Raw genomic sequence first — 23,587 nt, 5'->3', positions numbered from 1 at the left:
GCTGACGGGGAGGGGAGCTGACGGGGGGGGGGTAACTGACAGGGGAGTGGAGCTGACAGAGGGGGAGGAGTAGCTGACAGAGGGGGGGAGAGTAGCTGACAGAGGGGGAGAGTAGCTGACAGAGTGGGAAGAGTAGCTGACAGAGTGGGAAGAGTAGCTGACAAAGGGGGGGAGAGTAGCTGACAAAGGGGGGGAGAGTAGCTGACAGAGGGGGGGGGGAGTAGCTGACAGAGGGGGGGAGAGTAGCTGACAGGGGGGGAAGAGTAGCTGACAGAGGGGGAAGAGTAGCTGACAGAGGGGTGGGGAGAGTAGCTGACAGAGTGGGAGGAGTAGCTGACAGAGTGGGAAGAGTAGCTGACAGAGTGGGAAGAGTAGCTGACAGAGGGGGGAGGGAGAGTAGCTGACAGAGGGGGGGAGAGTAGCTGACAGAGGGGGGGGGAGTAGCTGACAGAGGGGGGGGAGAGTAGCTGACAGAGGGGGGGGAGTAGCTGACAGGGGGGGGGGAGAGTAGCTGACAGAGGGGGGGGAGAGTAGCTGACAGAGGGGGGGAGAGTAGCTGACAGAGGGGGGGAGAGTAGCTGACAGAGGGGGGGGAGAGTAGCTGACAGAGGGGTGGGGAGAGTAGCTGACAGAGGGGGGGAGAGTAGCTGACAGAGGGGGGAGAGTAGCTGACAGAGGGGGAAGAGTAGCTGACAGAGGGGGGGAGAGTAGCTGACCGAGGGAGAAGAGTATCTGACAGAGGGAGAAGAGTATCTGACAGAGGGGAAAGAGTAGCTGACAGAGGGGGGAGAGTAGCTGACAGAGGGGGGGGAGTAGCTGACAGAGGAGGGGCAGTAGCTGACGGGGGGAGTAGCTGACAGAGGGGGAGGAGTAGCTGACAGAGGGGGGGAGAGAGAAAGGTGGTAAGAGAGGGGGTGGCTTACAGAGAGGGGGTAGCTGGCGGGGGGGGTAGCTGACCGGGGAGGTAGCTGACCGGGGGGGTAGCTGACCGGGGGGTAGCTGACGGGGGGGAGCTGACGGGGAGGGGAGGGGAGCTGACGGGGGGTAACTGACAGGGGAGTGGAGCTGACAGAGGGGGTAGCTGACAGAGGGGGTAGCTGACAGAGGGGGGGAGAGAGAAAGGTGGTAAGAGAGGGGGTGGCTTACAGAGAGGGGGGTAGCTGGCGGGGGGTAGCTGGCGGGGGGTAGCTGGCGGGGGTAGCTGACCGGGGGGGTTGCTGACCGGGGGGTAGCTGACGGGGGGAGCTGACGGGGAGGGGAGCTGACAGGGGGGTAACTGACAGGGGAGTGGAGCTGACAGAGGGGGTAGCTGACAGAGGGGGTAGCTGAAAGAGGGGGGTAGCTGAAAGAGGGGGGTAGCTGACGGGAGGGGAGCTTACGGGGGGGGTAGCTGACAGGGGGGTAACCGACAGGGGAGTGGAGCTGACAGAGGGGATAGCTGACAGGGGAATGGAGCTGACAAAGGGGGTAGCTCACAGAGAAGGGGAGTAGCTGACAGGGGAGTGGAGCTGACAGAGGGGGTAACTGACAGAGGGGGTAACAGACAGAGGGGGGGTAGCTGACAGAGGGGGGGTAGCTGACAAAGGGGGGTGACTGACAGAGGGGGGGTGGCTGACAGAGGGGGTAGCTGACAGGGGAGGGGTAGCTGACAAGGGGGTAACTGACAGAGGGGGGTAGCTGACAGAGGGTGGTAGCTGACAGGGGAGTGGAGCTGACAGAGGGGGTAACTGACAGAGTGGGGGTAGCTGACGGGGGGGTGGCTGGCAGAGGGGGGTAGCTGACCGGAGGGGGAGTGGCTGACAGGAGGGGGGTGGCTGACAGGAGGGGGGTGGCTGACAGGAGGGGGTGGCTGACAGATGGGGGTAGCTGACCGGAGGGGGAGTGGCTGACAGGAGGGGGGTGGCTGACAGGAGGGGGTAGCTGACAGGGGGGTAACTGACAGGGGGTAACTGACAGAGGGGGGTAACTGACAGGGGGGTAACTGACAGGGGAATGGAGCTGGCAGAGGGGGGAGTAGCTGACAGGGGAGTGGAGCTGACAGAGGGGGGTAGCTGACCGGAGGGGGAGTGGCTGACAGGAGGGGGGTGGCTGACAGGAGGGGGGTAGCTGACAGGGGAGGAGTAACTGACAGAGGGGGGTAGCTGACAGAGGGGGTAACTGACAGAGGGGAGCTGACAGAGGGGGGTAGCTGACAGGGGAGGGGAGCTGACGGGGGACTGGCTGACAGAGGTGGGTGAGAGGGCAGATGTGAAAGACAACTCAGCGAGGACTTGAGGAGACACAGCAGATAACACACCAGGCAAGGAGGCGGGACTTCGGGCGGCCGCGATCACCCACAGTCAAGCCCCGCCTCCACATGTGACAATGTCCACCGAGCCGATCAAAGACCTTCGTGTACGCCGCCCGCACGTGACACTATCAGCCAATCACAGGCTGAATAGGTATGCCCGCTGCCCATCGTTGAGCGTGGCTCGGAGACTGAGCGCACAGGCAGTAATATACACTGTTACGCTGATGAATCAGGATTCACCGCTCTAGGGTGAACTGCAGCTATATGTGCCCGGGTTTCAGGCGGCTTGAAAACCGGGCACATGTGTCCAAACCCGGACTGTCCGGGTCAAAACCGGGCAGGTGGCAACCCTACTACAGGTAAGCCTAGATTAAGGCTTACCTGTAGGTCCAAGAAATATCTCCTAAGGTTTAGGAGATATTTACAAAAAGACAGCCACCGCTGTCTACGGCGCATGCGCCGTAGACAGCGGCGCGCAGGCGCACTGGGCAGGCCGCAGATCACGGCGATATGCCGCGAGTGTCGGCTCCCGTGCGCATGATGTGATGTCATCGCTGCTCCGGCGAATCACAGAGCAGCGAGACCCGGAAGTCACTCCGGGATCCATGGCAGCGTCAGACATGAAGACGGAGGACCGCTTCGGGGGCTTCGTTCTCAGGTTAGTTATTCATAATGAGCTAGTATGCTATGCATACTAGCTCACTATGCCTTTTCCTTGCAGGTGGCTTTTTTTTTTTTTCCCCATGGGTTTACAAACACTTTAACCACTTTCAGACCGGACCATTTTGCTGGTAAATGACCAGAGGTCTTTTTACACTTTGGCACTGCGCTGCTTTAACTGGTAATTGCGCGGTCATGCAATGTTGTACCCAAACGAAATTTGCGTCCTTTTCTTCCCACAAATAGAGCTTTCTTTTAAAGGTATTTGACTGACTCTGCGATTTTTATTTTTTGCGATATAAACGTAAAAAGACCGCAAATTTTGAAAAAAAATGATATTTTCTACTTTTTGTTATTAGAAAAATCCAATAAACTCAATTTTAGTCATACATTTAGGCCAAAATGTATTCAGCCACATGTCTTTGGTAAAAAAAAAGTCAAAAACTGTATATTTATTGGTTTGCGCAAAAGTTGTCACATCTACAAACTAAGGTACGTTTTCTGGAATTTACGCAGCTTTTAGTTTACGACTGCCTATCTCATTTCTTGAGGTGCTAAAATGGCAGGGCAGTACAAAACCCCCCCAAATGACCCCATTTTGGAAAGTAGACCCCCTAAGGAAATTGATAAGTGGCATGTTGAGCCCATTGAATATTTTATTTTTTTGCCTCAAGCGATTGAATAATGACAAAAAAAAAATTTTTTTTTTTTTTTTTACACAAAGTTGTCACTAAATGATATATTGCTCACACATGCTATGGGCATATGTGAAATGACACCCCAAAATAAATTCTGCTGCTTCTCCTGAGTACGAACATACCACATATGTGGGACTTTTTGGGAGCCTAGCCGCGTACGGGGCCCCGAAAACCAAGCACCGCCTTCAGGCTTTCTAAGGGCGTAAATTTTTGATTTCACTTCTCACTACCTATTACAGTTTTGAAGGCCATAAAATGCCAAGATGGCACAAAATCCCCACAAATGACCCCATTTTAGAAAGTAGACACCCCAAGCTATTTGCTGAGAGGCATGTTGAGTCCATGGAATATTTTATATTTTGCCACAAGTTGCGGGAATATTACAAACTTTTTTTTTTTTTTTCACAAAGTTGTCACTAAATGATATATTGCTCACGCATGCCATGGGCATATGTGAAATGACACCCCAAAATAAATTCTGCTGCTTCTCCTGAGTACGGGGATACCACATATGTGGGACTTTTTGGGAGCCTAGCCGCGTACGGGGCCCCGAAAACCAAGCACCGCCTTCAGGCTTTCTAAGGGCGTTACAGTTTTGAAGGCCATAAAATGCCAAGATGGCACAAACCCCCCCAAATGACCCCATTTTGGAAAGTAGACACCCCTAAATTTAGGGGTACACTAGTGAGACTAGGTAAGAAATGGCGGGTGCCCTGAAACTATAAAAAAATAACTAACCAACCAGCGTCACCTGTAACAGTTATATGGTGATCACTGGTGAAAGGGTTAACTAGGGGGCAATCAGGGGGCTTTATGCGGTAGTATATGGGGTTCCCTGGCGCTATAAAAAGCTGCGGCGAACCTAAATACCTACCTGCCTAACTAGCGTCACCTGTGACACTAATACAGCGATCAGAAAAACGATCGCTTATTAGGCTGGGTTCACACTGGAGCGATGCGGGAACGCCACGAATCCGCGGCGTGTTCCCGCATCGCATGCCTCCCGGCGGCAGTTCACACTGCCCTATGCGAACTGCTGGGAGTGTCAGTGAAATGTTAATGACACCCCCAGATCAGTTCGCATATCGCAGTGCGATCTGCAAACTCGGATCGCATGGTGTGAACACCCATGCGATCCGATTCTGCTGCGGACCAAAAAAAGGGTCCCGTGCGAGTTTGCGGCGGGTGCAACGCGAATTCAGCCATACTATCTGTATGGCTGAACTCGAATCGCACAGAGATCGGATGTGATTTGCACTGCAGTGCGGTGCGAATCACATCCGTTCTCATAAACCGCTGCAATGTGAAACCAGCCTTAGTGACACTGGCGACGGGGGGTGATCACGGGGTTAAATCTTTATTGGGGGGGTTAGGGGGGTACCTTAGAACTAAAGGGGGCTAACCCTAACTGCCCTAACAGTTATTACAGTCACAAATGACACCCGCCGGGTGATCAGGGGGTTAAACCTTTATTAGGTAATAAATGGCGGGTGCCCTGAAACTATAAAAAAATAACTAACCAACCAGCGTCACCTGTAACAGTTATATGGTGATCACTGGTGAAAGGGTTAACTAGGGGGCAATCAGGGGGCTTTATGCGGTAGTATATGGGGGTCCCTGGCGCTATAAAAAGCTGCGGCGAACCTAAATACCTACCTGCCTAACTAGCGTCACCTGTGACACTAATACAGCGATCAGAAAAACGATCGCTTATTAGGCTGGGTTCACACTGGAGCGATGCGGGAACGCCACGAATCCGCGGCGGGTTCCCGCATCGCATGCCTCCCGGCGGCAGTTCACACTGCCCTATGCGAACTGCTGGGAGTGTCAGTGAAATGTTAATGACACCCCCAGATCAGTTCGCATATCGCAGTGCGATCTGCAAACTCGGATCGCATGGTGTGAACACCCACGCGATCCGATTCTGCTGCGGACCAAAAAAAGGGTCCCGTGCGAATTTGCGGCGGGTGCGGCGAATGGCTGAACTCGAATCGCAGAGATCGGATGTGATTTGCACTGCAGTGCGGTGCGAATCACATCCGTTCTCATAAACCGCTGCAATGTGAAACCAGCCTTAGTGACACTGGCGACGGGGGGTGATCACGGGGTTAAACCTTTATTGGGGGGGTTAGGGGGGTACCTTAGAACTAAAGGGGGCTAACCCTAACTGCCCTAACAGTTATTACAGTCACAAATGACACCCGCCGGGTGATCAGGGGGTTAAACCTTTATTAGGTAATAAATGGCGGGTGCCCTGAAACTATAAAAAAATAACTAACCAACCAGCGTCACCTGTAACAGTTATATGGTGATCACTGGTGAAAGGGTTAACTAGGGGGCAATCAGGGGGCTTTATGCGGTAGTATATGGGGGTCCCTGGCGCTATAAAAAGCTGCGGCGAACCTAAATACCTACCTGCCTAACTAGCGTCACCTGTGACACTAATACAGCGATCAGAAAAACGATCGCTTATTAGGCTGGGTTCACACTGGAGCGATGCGGGAACGCCACGAATCCGCGGCGGGTTCCCGCATCGCATGCCTCCCGGCGGCAGTTCACACTGCCCTATGCGAACTGCTGGGAGTGTCAGTGAAATGTTAATGACACCCCCAGATCAGTTCGCATATCGCAGTGCGATCTGCAAACTCGGATCGCATGGTGTGAACACCCACGCGATCCGATTCTGCTGCGGACCAAAAAAAGGGTCCCGTGCGAATTTGCGGCGGGTGCGGCGAATGGCTGAACTCGAATCGCAGAGATCGGATGTGATTTGCACTGCAGTGCGGTGCGAATCACATCCGTTCTCATAAACCGCTGCAATGTGAACCCAGCCTTAGTGACACTGGCGACGGGGGGGTGGTCACGGGGTTAAACCTTTATTGGGGGGGGGTTAGGGGGTACATTAGAACTAAAGGGGGCTAACCCTAACTGCCCTAACAGTTATTACAGTCACAAATGACACCAATGCAAAAAAAAAAAAAAATGCATTGGTGTCACTGTGACTGGGGGGGGGCAGGGGTAATTGGGGGGGTGATCGGGGGGTAAAGGGGGGGTGTGAGTGTGCCTGGCATGTTCTACTGTGAAGTGTCCTGTTGGTGCAACTCACCGATCCTCTCTCCTCGGTGTCGGAACGAAAAATACCGACACGGAGGAGAGATTACATCACTTCCTCTCCTGTGTTTACATTACAGGAGAGGAAGTGATGTTACGAAGGATTTCCATTCGTCGGGAGCGATCGCGAGGGGGTGGCCATGAATGAATGGCCGCCCCCTCATCCTGGATCGCTCCCGAACGAATACCGACCGCCGCAGGCACCGGGGGGGGGCACGATCGGGCCCCCCACCCGCGGGAAGGCAGGGACGTACAGGTACGCCCATATGCCTGCCCGTGCCATTCTGTCGACGTACATCGTCGTGCGGCGGTCGGCAAGTGGTTAAGCAACTGTGCTTCATATTGTATTTCAATTTAAAGTAAGAGAGAGGCATTGCTTTTTTATGGAAAAGTCCTATTATGTCCATAAAATAACAGCAAAGCCTCAGTGCATTCAAACTGTATACATAGTCTAGACTGTTTATAGAGATAACGTTTACAGGAAGTGCCCTAGGAACTCAGTTGAGTGGGTGGATTGGTATTTAGTGCTTACCTAAACACAACAGCACATTAAGATCAGATCTTTATAAACCAGCATCTGATCTATGCTTTTCACATTTACACTGTTACTTCTATCCTGACTCTTTAAAGTGGGGTACCCCCTAAAAAAAAAAAATTAAAAGTCAGCAGCTACAAATACTGCAGCTGCTGGCTTTTAATAATCGGACACTTACCTGTCCCGGGTTCCAGCGATGCGGGGGAACGAAGCCCCCCCCTCGCTCCTCGCTCCGCTCGCGGCGCCGTCATGCATACTGTGGGCACCCGGCTGTGGCTTCACAGCCGGGCACCCACTGCGCATGCGCGAGCGGCGCAGGGCGCCGTGATACGCCGTACAGTCACCTGGGACACGTGACAGGTCCCAGGTGAATGTGCGGCGCGAGGGGAAGTGATGTCACCAGCCCGGGCAATGAACAAGGCAGACTACGAGGGACCCCCTAGCAACCGGTATTTAGAGGTGAGTAAAAAATTTTTTTTTTGCCAATTATTTTTTTTTGATTTTTTTTAAGATTTTTAAGTAGTTTTATTTTTTGGGGGGCAACTCCACTTTAAAAGGAATGTATATTTCCACTGTGTATAATTTACATGGCCTGATGTAAATAATCTTACCAATATGTGTTAATGTTCTTTGAGAAAACATGTTTCTTTGCATTGCTTGGATGAATATGGACACATAGTCAGCCATATTTGCCCATTAAATACTGTAGATACAGTATGTCACAAAAGTGAGTACACCCTTCCACATTTTTGTAAATATTTTATTCTATCTTTTCATGTGATAACACTGAAGAAATTACACTTTGCTACAATGTAAAGTAGTGTGTGTACAGCTTGTATAACAGTGTAAATTTGCTGTCCCCTCAAAATAAATCAGCACACAGTCGTTAATGTCTAAACTGCTGGCAACAAAAGTGAGTACACCCTAAGTGAAAATGTCCAAATTGGGCCAAATTAGCCATTTTCCCTCCCAGGTGTCATGTGACTCGTTAGTGTTACAAGGTCTCAGGTGTGAATAGGGATCAGGTGTGTTAAATTTGGTGTTATCGCTCTCACTCTCTCATACTGGTCACTGGAAGTTCAACATGGCACCTCATGGCAAAGAAATCTCTGAGGATCTGAAAAAAAGAATTGTTGCTCTACATAAAGATGGTCTAGGCCAGTGATGGTGAACCTAGGGACCCAAGATGTTTTGGAACTAAATTTCGCATGATGCCCATGCACTCTGCAGTATAGATGTGCATCATGGGAAATGTAGTTCCAAAACATCTGGGGTGCCAAGCTTCCCATCACTGGCCTAGGCTATAACAAGACCCCAAAACTGAGCTGCAGCACGGTGGCCAAGACTATACAGCAGTTTAACAGGACAGTTTCCACTCAGAACAGGCCTCGCCATGGTCGACCAAAGAAGTTGGGTGCATGTACTCAGCGTCATATCCAGAGGCTGTCTTTGGGAAATAGACATATATAGCATTACTGCAGTGGTTGAAGGGGTGGGGGGGCCAGCCTGTCAGTGCTTAGACCATACACCGCACACTGCATCAAATTTGTCTGCATGGCTATTGTCCCAGATGTAAGCCTCTTCTAAAGATGATGCACAAGAAAGTCTGCAAACTGTTTGCTGTAGACAAGCAGACTAAAGACATGGATTACTGGAACCATGTCCTGTGGTCTGATGAGACCAAGATAAACTTATTTGGTTCAGATGGTGTCAAGTGTGCGTGGTGGCAACCAGGTGAGGAATACAAAGACAAGTGTTTCTTGCCTACAGTTAAGCATGGTGGTGGGAGTGTCATGGTCTGGGGCTGCATGAGTGCTGCCGGCACTGGGGAGCTACAGTTCATTGTGGGAACCATTAATGCCAACATGTACTGCTATATACTGAAACAGAGCATGAGTCCCTCCCTTCGTAAACTGGGCCGCAGGGCAGTATTCCAACATAAAAACGACCCTAAATACACCTCCAAGACGACCACTGCCTTGCTAAAGAATCTGAGGGTAAAGGTGATGGACTGGCCAAGCATGTCTTCAGACCTAAACCTAAAGGTGGAGGAGCTCAAGGTCTCTAACATCCATCAACTCCATGATATCACCATGGAAAAGTGGAAGATGATTCTAGTGGCAACTCCATGTCCAAGAGAGCAGTGCTGGAAAATAATGGTGGCCACACAAAATATTGACACTTTGGGGCCAGTTTGGACATTTTCACTTAGGGGTGTACGCACTTTTGTTGCCAGCAGTTTAGACATTAATGGCTGTGTGTTGAGTTATTTTGAGGTGACAGCAAATTTATACTGTTATACAAGCTGTACACTCACTACTTTATATTGTAACAAAGTGTCATTTCTTCAGTGTTTTCACATGAAAAGATATAATAAAATATTTACAAAAATGTGAGGGGTGTACTCACTTTTCTGAGATACTGTAGGTTCTGCTCTCTGCTTTTGCAGTGCAACACAGTGATTGTAATTTTCTGTTCCTTTTCGCAATGCAAATCTTTTTAGGCTTTTTTCCTGTATTTTAAACTGATGATTCAACTTACTTTACTAGACCAAGCTGTTCAGATGAAGTAGCAATTAGAACAGTGTTTCTCAACTGGGGCTCTACGGAACCCTAAGGTTCTGTGAGAAGTCCCCAGGGGTTCCGCTGCAAATCAACATGTGTATGTATACCACCCAAGGATTCACCCAGACAGTTCGGGTTTGGAATCATGTGTCTGGATTTCAAACTGCCTGAAACCCGGACACATTATTCAGACTGGACTATGGCCTCTCAGCAGAGTTGCTTTCTGCAGTTCTCTAGGCTAAGAGTGTCTGTTATGCCACGTACACACGATCAGACTATCCGGCTGACTTAGTCTGGCGGACAATCCGCTGGAATTTGCAGGGGAGGTCCGCCGGACTTTCTGAATGAGCGGACTTGTCCACACATGACCAGACTTTTCCTGCAGACAATCCGCTGGGCTTTTGAAATGAACCGGCTTGCCCACACACAGAGTAAAGTCCATTAATTTTGAATGTGACTCCAGGTAGACGGGACTAGCGAAGGAAGTCAATGTCGCCGCCTCCATTGGCGAGATTGACACCTTGCTAGCCCCGTCGCCTGATATGGATTTTAAGGGGAACTCCTACGCCAAAAAAACGGCGTGGGGGTCCCCCCAAAGTCCATACCAGACCCTTATCCGAGCACGCAGCCTGGGCTGGTCAGTAAAGGGGGTGCGGATGAGCGAGCGCCCCCCGAACCGTACCAGGCCGCATGCCCTCAACATGGGGGGGTGCTTTGGGGGGGGAGGGCCACCCACCCCAAAGCACCTTGTCCCCATGTTGATGAGGGCAAGGGCCTTTTCCAGACAACCCTGGCCATTGGTTGTCGGAGTCTGCAGGCGGGGGGCTTATTAGAATCCGGGAGCCCCCTTTAATAAGGGGGCCCCCAGATCCCAGCCCCCCACCCTATGTGAATAAGTATGGGGTACATGGTACCCCTACCCATTCACCTGAGGGGAAAAAGTGTTAATAAAAAAAAAACAACACAGGTTTTTAAAGTACTTTATTAGACAGCTCCGGGGGTCTTCTTCCACCTTCGGGGGTCTTCTCGCCGGGCTCCTCCGCTATCTTCTGCTCTTTTACCGTTCTTTTACTAGCGGAGGAGCCCGGCTTTCTCCTTCGTCGCCACCACCGTCTGGGGGTCTTTTTCCGACTTTGGAGGTATTGTCTTCTGCCGAGCCTCTGCTATCTTCTTACAGCTCTTTTACTAGTGTTGGCCCGATCGTGTGTACGTGGCATTACACTCTTTCACACTGCCCAAAGCAGCTCTCTTTCACACTGCCCAAAGCCTGTACTAATACCGCGTACACACGGTTGGAATTCTTGATCGGAATTCTCGTTGGAAAAAGCTATAATGGTTTTTCCGACGGAATTACGCTCAAACTTGTCTTGCCTACACACGATCACACCAAATTCCGACCACTAAGAATGTGGTGATGTGCACCACATACGACAGGACTATAACAACTAGAGCAGGACTAGAAAAAGGAAGTTCAATAGCCACTGTGCCACCCTTTGGGCTCCTTCTCCTAATTTCGTTTTTATCTTAGTAGTTAGTAGAAGTTTGGTGAGAGATGATTCACGCTTTTCAGACTCGTTCTTTTCATATCGTTTATACTGTTGTTCAGTTTGTGCTTGTGGGTTCATATCTGTTTTTCAGTGCGTTCTTGTCCACTCGTTTCTGATTTTCATCTCGCTCTTCACAGGTCTTGCTGTTCTTCAGTGCATTCTGTTCACGGACCAAGAATTGGTTGCTCCAGCGTGACCAATTCTCGCACATGCCTTTTGCTTCGTGAGATCCAGGAGAATAATCCTGAAGATTTCAGGAACTTTCTTAGGATGACGGACCGTTTTTCACCATCTGTTGGCTTTGCTGACCCCTTATATCAACAGGCAGGACACCTGCATGCGGCAAGCCATCACTCCGGAGCAGAAGCTAGTCGCCACGTTGCAGTACTTGGCGACTGGGAGAAGCCTGCAGGACCTCAAGTTCTCAACAGAGACCTGTTCTGCCATCATCCAGGTCCTGCAGAAGGACGAAGTTAAGGTAAGATTTCTCCTTTAACATCCCATTCTATGTATTTAATGTTTGCTAATGTATTGTATTTATTTAATTGTTCCCTAATTACCACGATTGTAATATGTTGTGAATGCCACTTTTATCCTCATGCATGCTGGAATTTTTTAAACTTCCTTTTTTGTCCTTCATGCATATTTGCCTTCACTAACCTCCCCAGCATGCTATCCTGGGCCCATATACACCTATAGCCTAGTCACTTTACCCTAAACACCCCCTAAAATGTGTACAAATGTTATTTGTGTGCTTAAATTCAGGCAGAGTGCCAGAAGCTTTTTTTGGGGGGCCCAAACTAATTTTTAACCCCCCCCCCCCCAACTGCTAAGTCAGCTGATACCAATCCTCTAACTGATGACTTTGCTAAACCCATACACACTATACCTACCTCTTTTGTGTTCATATTTCTGGATGAATTCATCAAAGCATGTTGTGCAAGGGCCTACCTGACTACTTTCAAATGGTACTGTTTAAAGTTTTTGCAGAATGTAAAAATGTGCTTCATTTTGTACAGTGGGTATTTATATTTTTGTATTATGAGACTTCTTACCTGTCCAGTGGGCTGCCAATAGTGTAAGTAAGGACGGGATGGCCAAAGTAACAAACATTATTTATGCGAAAAGAAGAAAAACCCCCTAGTTGGGTGGGATTTTTTAATGACCACCGATGCCAAGCAAAAATTAAAACATATACATACTTTTATTTGTGGTTACTGCATGAATACAAAATACAACCAAACAGACACCCAGACCACTAGTGTCTATGTGGTTTGTCTACAAATACACAAACACATGACTCAATAAGACAAGCCAAAAGAATGGATAATTAAAATACTCTTCTTATATCACCAATATCCGACGCGTTTCTAGTTGCTGGTATCACAGAACTTTCATCAGGGGTGAAAAGCACAAATTCAATGACATATTGATATTTCTGAAATCTTGTATGGAGTGTCTGCTTGAGGAACAGCTCAAAGTACGTGTAGATGTATAACCGGGCTGATGTTTCCATATATAGGAAGTACAGGTATTGGTCGGGTATTGGTGATAGAGGAAGATATGGCGGAATACAAACTGAACCATATAATTTTGAGTTGCTGCATCCTGCACCATTTTCTTAAAAACAAGCAAGTTATGTTGCCACTTTTGGACCTGAGTCCAGACTTTCCAAAGTTCCAATGATGGCTCTGGAAGCGGGCCATCTTGGCTTGCCTCCCCAAAGTGCCCGTGAAGTCAGAGAAAATTATGTCCAATATTTTATGGGTAGGGGGGCCATTGCTTTGCCACCCAGTTTTGAATACATTTTCTTTTTTATCAGATAAAATCTTGATTTTCATTTTCTGCTTGGGTTTATTTTTTCTGTCTCCTAGGTTCTCCTAGTGCACTTGTAGTGCCAATTGGTTTTTTCCATTATCAAATAAAACCCATTGTCAATGTAAACACCAATTGAATACAACAACTGGTATTGATCATTGAAAGAAGAAGCCACATATTTTTGAGTATAAAATCTTTTATTCTGTGCACATGTATATTTGTGTTGTAAAACATATTTTTGGTAAAAGCACAAATTCTTGTTTTCTTTTTTTGTAAAAAAAAATTAGGGTACATAAACAGGCATGTTTTAAAACATAACATACACAACTCTGGAACTTACAAAGTTCAACATTTAAACACTGAAGGCAATATCAGACATTATAGTGTCTAAAATGTCTTGATATTGCCTTCATTAGATGAGGTGAAGTCATCCCTGTAAAAGCCAGACTCAGACGCTCCGAGTCTTTGCTCCCCTATGAGAATGAAACAAAAGGTATACTTAGCACACAAATATTTGAGGCCAGAAATAGGAATATGAAACATTGCTGGGAAGTGGGGTACAAGTGTCTGTTTGGGCAGAGTTCCAAGTTGAAGACATGATTAATTGCCTTAACCAAGCTGTAATACTTACCTTTTTTGGACAAGTTTCACACATGTATACACACGTGTGAGAAAAACCATAAAAAGTTTGTTCTTGTGTCCCACACTAGTGCTCCTGAGTCCAGATGTGTAAACAGCTGCTGAGTTTCCTTACATTACACTGAATGAAGTTTGAAATTCCTTCTAGTTTTAAACACATCTAGACAACAGACAACATTTCCTTATCTTCTTTTTATACAAATTATCATGAGCAAATGTAGTTAACCCTGTATCTAGCAAAAACATTGTATTTAGTTGGCAAACTAACAATGTTTACTATGAACGATTACTGTGCTGCCCACAACATGAAAGTAGCCATTTTAAACGGTACAACAGTAAAGAAAAGCACATGGAGCAGCAAGCAAGTAATAATAATAATAGGAACACACGACAAGTACTTACTTTTTAGAAGAACTTTCTTGATCCTTCTGTATTGATCCTGCTCCCTTATTTGAGGTCTGACCATCGTTTCCTCAATTGCTCCTTGGATCGTCGTACCCCAAAACTCCGGCGCAGACTCTTCACAACTTTAGTCATGATCTTGACCTTTCTCACATTTAGGTTTAGGTATGGTCCATACTTCCCATCATAGTCAGCCCTCTTCAATATGTCCACCATCTCCACCATCTCTTCGAAGGACATATTTGTGGCTTTAAATCTTCTCCTCTGGAATCAAGACATTTCTTGATCCAGGCTTTCCTCCTCTTCCTCGTTACTGCTATTAAGCACCTGCTGTGTCTCCACCATGTTGTCTCCCATTTCGAAGAAAGAGAAGGGGCGGGGAATGAATATTCTAGAAAGAACATCAGGGACGTGCACTGAGGGCGGAGTTTCATGCATGCGCAGTGTATATAAAGCGGACCATGCGTGTGTCATACGCACAATCTGTGAGCGGAGGACGAAATAACGGATGTGACGATCGTTATAACAAAGGTACAGTTTGAAGTTGTTGCCTCAGTGGCCTGGCCTATACTGCTTATAGATTGAGGCCTATATTGGGTCAAGATTAGGAGAGTTTGGCCTGACATTAGGGTTTGTCTTGTGTTGTGTCTGGCAGAGAAAATGGATCCCTTCAATGACAGGGAATTTCTAGAAATATTCATTGATATTTTCAGGGAGCTGCCCTGTCTGTGGCAGCTGTACCACCCGTTTTTTAATAATAAAACAAAGAGGAAGGCAGAGCTGGATCAATTGCTGGAATTTGTGAAGCCAGTGATCCCTCTGGCAGACACCCCCTATTTGAAGTCCCTAATTGGTGGCCTGAGGAGCACTTATAATAGGGAGCACAAGAAGGCCCAGGATTCCCTGAGGTCAGGAGCTGCCGCAGATGACATTTATGTACCCAGGCTGTGGTACTATGACAGGCTGCATTTTCTGGTAGGTCACACTGAACCCAGATCAGCACTCTCCAGTCTTCCTTCCCCCCAGCTGAGGCTTCTGACAACCAACCTGGGCCTTCCAGGCAGCAACATGTGGAGGAGCCCAGTTTGAGTCAGGTATAGCATTCTTCTAAATATTTCTGTTTGTCAGATGAATGATGTTAAATATATGTTAATTTTGATCACTAATTTCTGATTTCACAAAGTGTTTTACATATCAGTAGACAGTAGTGGCCACAAATGATTGTGACAAGAATGAAAAATACTGGGGTCAAAATTATAGTCTTTTATATTTATTAACATTCAATTTTCAACAGTCATGAACTGAAAATTGTGTGTGATTGATGAACCAAAAACCAAAACAATGTCCCTTTTTCATGCACAGGAAAGCCTCAGCCAGGACGAAGAAAGTGGCAGCCAGGAGATGGCCCAGTAGCCTGCCAGAATTGCAGGTCCCTCCCCTCCACCTTCCACAAAAAACTGGCAGGAAGAGGAGTAACCTGAAGGAGAAATTGGCCTATTATTTCTGAAGGCTACTGTGGCCCTCACAACCCCCCACAGTGTTCAAGAGGAATTTGCCTACATTACAGCATGCAAAATTCTGGAAATGGAGGAAGGCTAACACCTCTTATGTGAGGAAGTGATCTTGCAAACCAACTCACAAGACAAACCCACATTTGTGAGTTGAACCATGGTCCTCCTCCAGGTCCTCCACCTACTGCCACACCTCCAACACCAGAGCCACAGCCGGGAAGGAAGCGTCTAAGGAAGACCAGAGAGTGATGGCCTGGGTTCAGTCTGGTCTGACAAAAGATGCAGACTCTTATATGACCATGGCTAAAGCAGGTGACATTTAGCCCCCGTTCACACCTATACGAATTAGATGCAGCTTACACCGCATCCAAATTGCAGGACATTTTAAAATACATTCAAATTAATGTATCTTGTTCACATATGTGTGTTGCTTTCGCACTGCGCATTGCACAGAAAAGTGTGTGTTTTCTGGGCATTGCGGTGCGAATTACAAGCACATTATCCTCTATGTGAACGCATCTGATTTGCAGATGCATTGCTTTCTGAACAAGAAATCTTTCCTTCTTCTCACTACACCTCCCCCTCCTCTCCCCCCTCTCCCTGCTCAGCTGATGCGCAGATAGAACGGAGCGGCACCGCTGAACAGCTGCTTTTTCACTTCACAGAGAAAATGTAGCTGGAATTCACACCGCACTGTGGTGTGAACCTGGGCTTAGTGTTTGGCAACAGTGATGCAGAGGGGGAGCTCATGGTTGGATGAGATAGATCAGCCCTGGAGCAGAGGGCCCTGGAGCAGAGGGAACTGACTGGGGGCAGCTGGTCCGGTGCACAGGAAGTAGGGACATTTAGTGTGTAGCACATTGGGGCGGGCCTCCAGTTATAGCACATGTATTGAGAAAATGGGGGTGGAGCTTGCCATTCAGGAAAGAAATTGGAAGATGTAACATACAAGCAGTAGCGCTTTTCATGTTACCTCTTCATGAAGCGATTAGATAGCATACTAGAGCAGAATTCTATGCTGAGCAGCTTGCTGAGCTGCTACCGGGACCGGGGGAAGGTATGTCGGGTCCGCCCCCCCTCCCCCCCTGCAGGCCTCCGACTCAATTGAGCCCTGATCCTGCACCTAGGGTGAGCCACTGCTCAGGGAGCCCCGATTCCATACCCTCCTCCTCCCAGGGCCAAGCACCATGCACTTGCTTCGGCCACTGGGGATGGGAGGAATCCCTGTCACAGACGGGACCCAGCCAGAAGGGGGGGGGGGTGTCTCCTTCCCCCTCCAGGCCTTCTGCAGCGGTGGACCAGGACGCAGCAGCAGCACGTGCAGGGCCTTCCACTCTGCATGGTGTTGTCTGTCGAGGAAGAGCTGCCGGACCAGGCATGGGCTACCCCCCCCCCCCCAGGGCAGCCGTCGCCCTCGTTCCAAGAAGTGGAGATCCAGGTGGTGACGGTGCTGGTTCCAGAGAGGTATCTGCTGGCAGGCAGAGGGCTCAGCAGGGGAGGTCGGTAGTGGAGAGCCACGTGGTGAGGAGGGCTACTGTTGAGGACAGCGTCCGGGGGCACCTGGCCTGTCGGCTTCCACAGCATCCCCCCGCAGAAAGGAAGGATCAGTGGTCAGAGGGAGAGCTGTCAGATTCCGAGTTCGATGTGTCAGGCGCAGGGGCGGACTGGGCAGGGCCTCAGCATGGATCCGGTGTAACGGCTGGTCGGTTGGTTTCCCCTGGGCAGCCTGGTAAGTCCTCTTCTCTCCTTCTTTCTATCTTCTCCTGTGTCCATGTTGTCTGTGTCGCCCCCCGCCGGTGCTTCTTTAGTGGTTACGGGCGGGATGGTCTGCTAGTGGCGACAAACTTGGCGTCAAGTGGTGGGGTAGGTTTGGTGGGGCGGGCGGTGCCCCAGGGTCTGGGGAAGCTTTGCTGCAGCAACTTTTAAAAGAACTCCAAGATTTATAGACGTGGAAAGATTTTTGATGGTTACCATCGATGTAAACTCGCTGTACACGAGTATAATGCAGCGGGATGGCCTACTGGGAGTTGAAAAGGCATTATATGAGAATACAGACATGCGACAAGAACAAGTAGAATACATCATTGAGGGATTAGAGCTGGCAATGAGCTGCAATTATTTTTGGTATGATCAGAAATACTATGTCCAAACGAAGGGGGTGGCCATGGGAGCTCGCTATGCTCCTAGTGTGGCGAATCTCATGATGAACATGTGGGAGGAAGAGTATATCTATGGTGGAAATATACCTCAGGTGAGGTTCTACCGCAGATATATAGATGACCTCATCTTATTATGGGATGGTACTCCGACAGATCTTGACATATTTTTGAACAATCTTGACAACAACGTTTATGGATTGACTTTTACTGGCAAATACAGTGAACATAGTGTTGATTATCTGGATCTCCAAATCTCTAAGAAAGATGGGATTTTTAGTACCAAGACCTTTTTCAAAACAACGGATAGAAACAGCTATATCCCGATTACCAGCTGTCACCACCCCAAGTGGAAAAACAACATTCCTAAGGGACCGTTGCTAAGATTGAGAAGAAACTGCCACTCTACAGAAGATTACCATCTCCAAGCAGACGTTATCATAGAGAGATTTCAAGAGAAAGGATTAGAGGTCGACCGATATGGGTTTTTCTCTGGCCGATGCCGATATTTAGAAATCATGGAGGCCGATAGCCAATATATGATTCCGATTTTTTTGGGCCGATATGTTAGGCCGATTTTATTTTATTTCTTTATTTTTTTCCTTTTTTTATATATTATTTATTTATTTATTTTTAATCCCCCTTGATCTAACACACCTTTCCCACTGGGGCGTTTTTCAGGTGCTTTTGGGCTAAAAATAGCGCCTGTAAAGTGCCTGCAAAATGGCTCCCCTGCAGGCTGTGTGAAAGACAGAGTGCTTTCACACTGAGGGGATGCGCTGGCAGGATCTTAAAAAAAAGTCCTGCAAGCAGCACGTTTGGAGTGGTGTATACCGCTCCTCCACTACTCCTGCCCATTGATATGAATGGGCACCACTGCCGAAGCGCATGCAATGCGATTTGGCAGCAGTGCTTCATGGGCGCATTTAACCTCTTCCTTGGCCGCTAGCTGGGTTATATGTGCCCCACTAGCAGCCAAATAGCGCCGCTAAAATGATGGTAAAGAGCCGCTAAAACTTGCAGCGTTTTACCATCAACGCCTGGCCGCTCCAGTGTGAAAGCAGCCTTCATAAGTGATACAGAAAATTTCTTACATTTAAACATTTATTAAACAAAACAAACCTCCAATCAGTTTACTTGTATGTATGATTTAGATTTAAAAAAAAACCTATGTATTAAATAAAAACAGGTAGTCAAAACTTTTGGACAAAAAAATAAAAAAAAATGGGCTAACTTTACTGTTTTTATTTTATTTTTATTTTTTAAATAGTGTATTTTTCCCCCCAAAAATGCATTTGAAAGACCTCTGTGCAAATGCCGTGTGACATAAAATATTGCAACAACCGCTATTTTATTCCCTAGGATCTCTGCTAAAAAAATATATATAATTTTTTGGGGGGGTCTAAGTGATTTTCTGGCAGAAAATACTGGATTTTTACTTGTAAGCAACAAGTGTCAGAAAAGATTTAGTCTTTAAATGGTTAAACTGAGAACTTCTACACACTGAGATGACTTCATTCATTCACTGTAAACATTGTATCATTTAGTTCTTTTCTTGGCAGCCTGCCCAGAGAGGAGGAAGACGTTTCTATGGCAACTTACACTGACTTCTATAAAGAAGTCATTTCAAAGTCCCGCTGCAGTTCTATATCGGCTTTTTACCAGCACAATCGGCCGATGCCGATTAATTAAAAAATGGCAAATATCGGCCGATATATCGGTCGACCTCTAGAAAGGATATAAGCCGGAACCATTACTCCAATTAAAGAATAATATCGGAGGTTTAGAGAGGAAATCGTTATTGGAGAAACAAAAGAAGAAAGATGGGAAGAGGGAACTGGCATTTATTACGGGTTTCAGCACCCAATATAGGGACCTAGAAAAAATTATCAAGAAGTACTGGCCTATACTCCAAGAAGACAAAATACTATCTAAAGTCCTCCCTAAAAAGCCTTGTTTTGTATATAGAAAGGCCCCTACTTTACGTTCTTTCCTAGTACAGAATGCCATTGATCCACCGAGACAAATAAAAATCTTCAATGACATGAAGGGATTTTATAGATGCCAGAAATGTCTTCCATGTAAAGTTAGTAAGAAACAGCCACGGAGAAAAGAAACGTTTAAAGCAAAGACAGATCATAAAGAGTACAAAATAAAAGAACTAATCACCTGTCGGAGCACACATGTAACGTATGTTATAGAATGCCCATGTAATTTACAGTATGTGGGTAGGACCACACGTCCCCTTTTCGTTAGGATCAGGGAACATATCAATAATATTAAAAAAGGGTTCCCAAATCATAACCTTTCCCGTCACTTTGACGAATTCCACCAAAGAGACCCATCTGGTTTAATATTCTATGGGATAGATTGCATCAAGGGGAATTGGAGGGGAGGAAATAAAACCACCCTCATCTCGCAGAACGAAACCGCTTGGATATACAGGTTGGGGTCTCTTGTGCCACGGGGCCTTAACCTGGACATAGATTTGAACTGTTTCATAGCAAACCCGTAGACTTCTCTTTCCTGATGGTTGTCCCCCATTGCGTTTTGAAAAGTGATATGTGCTCCCTATTAATTAATCGGCTAGAGACTAAGATCAACATATTTTTGGATACTATGTTGAATAATGGTATTCTACACCATTATGTTGATCCATTATGTATTCTCTTCCATGTGCACTAATCCTGTTTGCATGTTGCATTTTTCGGGACTGTTTTGATCATTGGAGAATGGTACAGATGGGATTTCTTCTTCTTCTTCTTTTTATGAATTTGGTTTTTTGATTTGTATGCATGGATACATATATATGTATACATATTTTTGATATATGCTTTTTATGGATATCGATGGGTTTGACTCGTGTTCCCTACCTTTTGTATACAAATATTTATGTTTCTATAAGTATAGACATATACTCCTCTATATGTTTCTACAAGTATGTGTATATGAGTATATGTTTCTACAAGTATAGATGTGTACTCCTCTATATATACTATTCCCCTCTCTTTTTAATTAATTTTTTAATTAATTTTCCAGTTTTTTGGGTATGATGTGGTGCATCTTTATCCCCTTTTTCTCTTGTCCGCTATCCTAGACTACATATTGTGGAGAAAGGAAATATTAGCTTGTATAAGATTACTTTTACTTTATAGTAGCTGGATTGCAATGAAATGAATAGAGAGTTTTTCCCTTAAATACTCACCGCTTATAATCACCTTAGCTTTAATAAGTGAACAATTTCCTGGAGAATATCCCTAAATGTTTGTGTTATTACAGCTTTCAAAATATCTATAAGCTATCCTGTAAGAAAGGGCCATAAGGGAAGGAGAAGTAAAACTACTGTTGGATTTCCCCATGGGATAGATCATCCTTCGGGTTATTTTACTTAAATGGTGGGTGGAGATTGATTCCGACTCTATGATATACATATTGTCATAAACTAGTAGTTTTATTTTTAGGTCTTTCGCTTAGTATGTCCTTTCCCCGCTTTTTAAAGCCTTGGGATTGGATGTTATCCATAGGCGGATTGTATAAGAAGACTGCTATCTTATTCGTTCGGATTGTATAAGGAGATAGCTGTCTTATTGTATAAGGAGACTGCTGTCTGTATAAGGAGATTGCTGTCTTATTCGTTCGGATATCGGGCTTTTTCCACTGTTGCATGATTGGGTATTGAATCCGGATAACGACCAATTAGATTATCTGAGATTTTCCTATTTAACATGCAGGACGTGTTAGCGTGACACCGCCGCTGAAGACGTCAATGACGAAACGCGTTCGATGGAGTTACGCTGATTACGTCACTTCCGGATCGCCGACGGTGGTTGGAACGCAGGTGGAGCGCAAGCTGCGTATCCACCGTACGGCATCCGCGGGTATATTGAAATTTGCGCTATAAGGACTCTATCCCAAGGGGAAGTGTAGCAATAGAGCTACCACCTTCATAAGGGTAAATCCCGGGACATTGGCCCTGAAATGTGGTTCCATTCGGAGGAGGTTTTTCTGTTTTCCCCGGGACAGAGAGTGAAATAGCGTTTTTCTTTTATTTTGTCTAATCATATGCTGTTTTCTGGAGCAATACCGGAATATTCGGATGAACTAACACATTAGTTCTCTTGGTGGACTGCGTCTCCACGTTTTTTTCTCATTATATGAGAGTTGTGGTCATATATAAAAAAAAAATTATTTTTTGTTTTTTATTGCTGTTTTTATATGTTTTTTATCATTTTTGTGAAAATAAATTGGTTGATTTTTTAAACGGATTACACTATGGAGACTCCAATTTTTTTCTTATGAGGATATATGGAACTTTCTTCTGGATACGATCAATCACCAAACTACGGGGTAAAGAGCCGGACATCGGGAGATTGAGTCTGAAGGCGAACAACCCCTGTAGGGGTACTTTCTTTTGGTGAGTGGGGTTCCTTGTGGGGGAGCACGGAAGTCACGGTGAAGATTGCACAGGAAGCACTAAAGTCACTTTATGAACATTTCTTGGGATTGCACTATTGAACATATATTTTGGACAATTTTTTTTTTTTTTTTTGTTTTCAGTTTTTATTAATATCATATATATTTTTTATTTATTTATTTTTTATTTTTGATCATTATTTTTTGATTTAGATTTTTATTATAATCATTTATATATTTTTCTTTATTCACGAGTGTTATTAATTTTATTATTCAAGGGTAATTTTTGCACTTTTTTTATTATTAGGGTTTGTGCTATATGATCAGGTTGTCTCTTATATATAATCTTTCACTTATATATATTTTTTTTCACCTGGAATTGTTTATGCTCTTTTTAGAAATAATAGCATCTGCATTTCTTTTATATTTTTTCACTAAAATATATATTAAATTACTGCCACAATTATAATTTAGCACATATGCGATTTTAAGGTAAAATCGCATTGAGTTATATACTAGTTTTGTTACACTTGGTACTTTCATGATAATTCTCCCTGTTTTTCACTGGATGTTTTCTTCACATTTTGAAATTAAGGTTGTCGTTCTTCCAATATTATATTCTAGTGAGGAGATTGTTGGCAAACTTTAGCATTGATGCGCCCTTGCGATTGATGCGTCCTTGCGATTAATCGCAGTTAGCATTATTATCTCTTGATATTTAGCTTCTCTCACAGGATTTGCGTTGGTTTGGAGACATATACAAATTGTGTGATTTAATAGCTTCTGGGTGGAGCTGTTCCTGTATCTCTTCCTGGGCTCAATAGCAATAGGAGCCGGAAAGTTTTAGGGCTTTTCGGGTAAAAACCCTAGTTATTATATTTTATATATTGTTTATATTTTTTAGTTTTCATTTAGGTGGAATGAAAACCTGTTCGGGTTCATGGTAAATAGGTAGCGCCAGTTTCCCCGGTTGTTATATTGTTTCCATTCTTGAAAGAAACCCTTGTAAGGGGATTCTCTTTTTTGTGGGGGGGCAGCAACCTAGAATCATATACATACAGGTATACAAGACACATATAGGATTTATATTAAGCCGATTTAGGCTTGTGTTTACCCACTCCTGGTGTTGAATAGAGCGGTTCTTCTATCTTTATTACTGCAGCAATTAATGGCATCTTTGCGGGCTGGCTGCAGGGATATGGTGGCCAGGGGGATTGAGGTGGCGCATGGTGCTGCCACGATT

The sequence above is a fragment of the Lithobates pipiens genome, unplaced genomic scaffold (assembly GCF_037356315.1).
Source record: "Lithobates pipiens isolate NorthernLeopardFrog02 unplaced genomic scaffold, aLitPip1_a1.2 Scaffold_28, whole genome shotgun sequence".
In the NCBI taxonomy this organism is placed as follows: domain Eukaryota; kingdom Metazoa; phylum Chordata; class Amphibia; order Anura; family Ranidae; genus Lithobates; species Lithobates pipiens.
The sequence above is the reverse complement of the archived record's forward strand: the minus strand, read 5'-3'. Positions refer to the sequence as shown.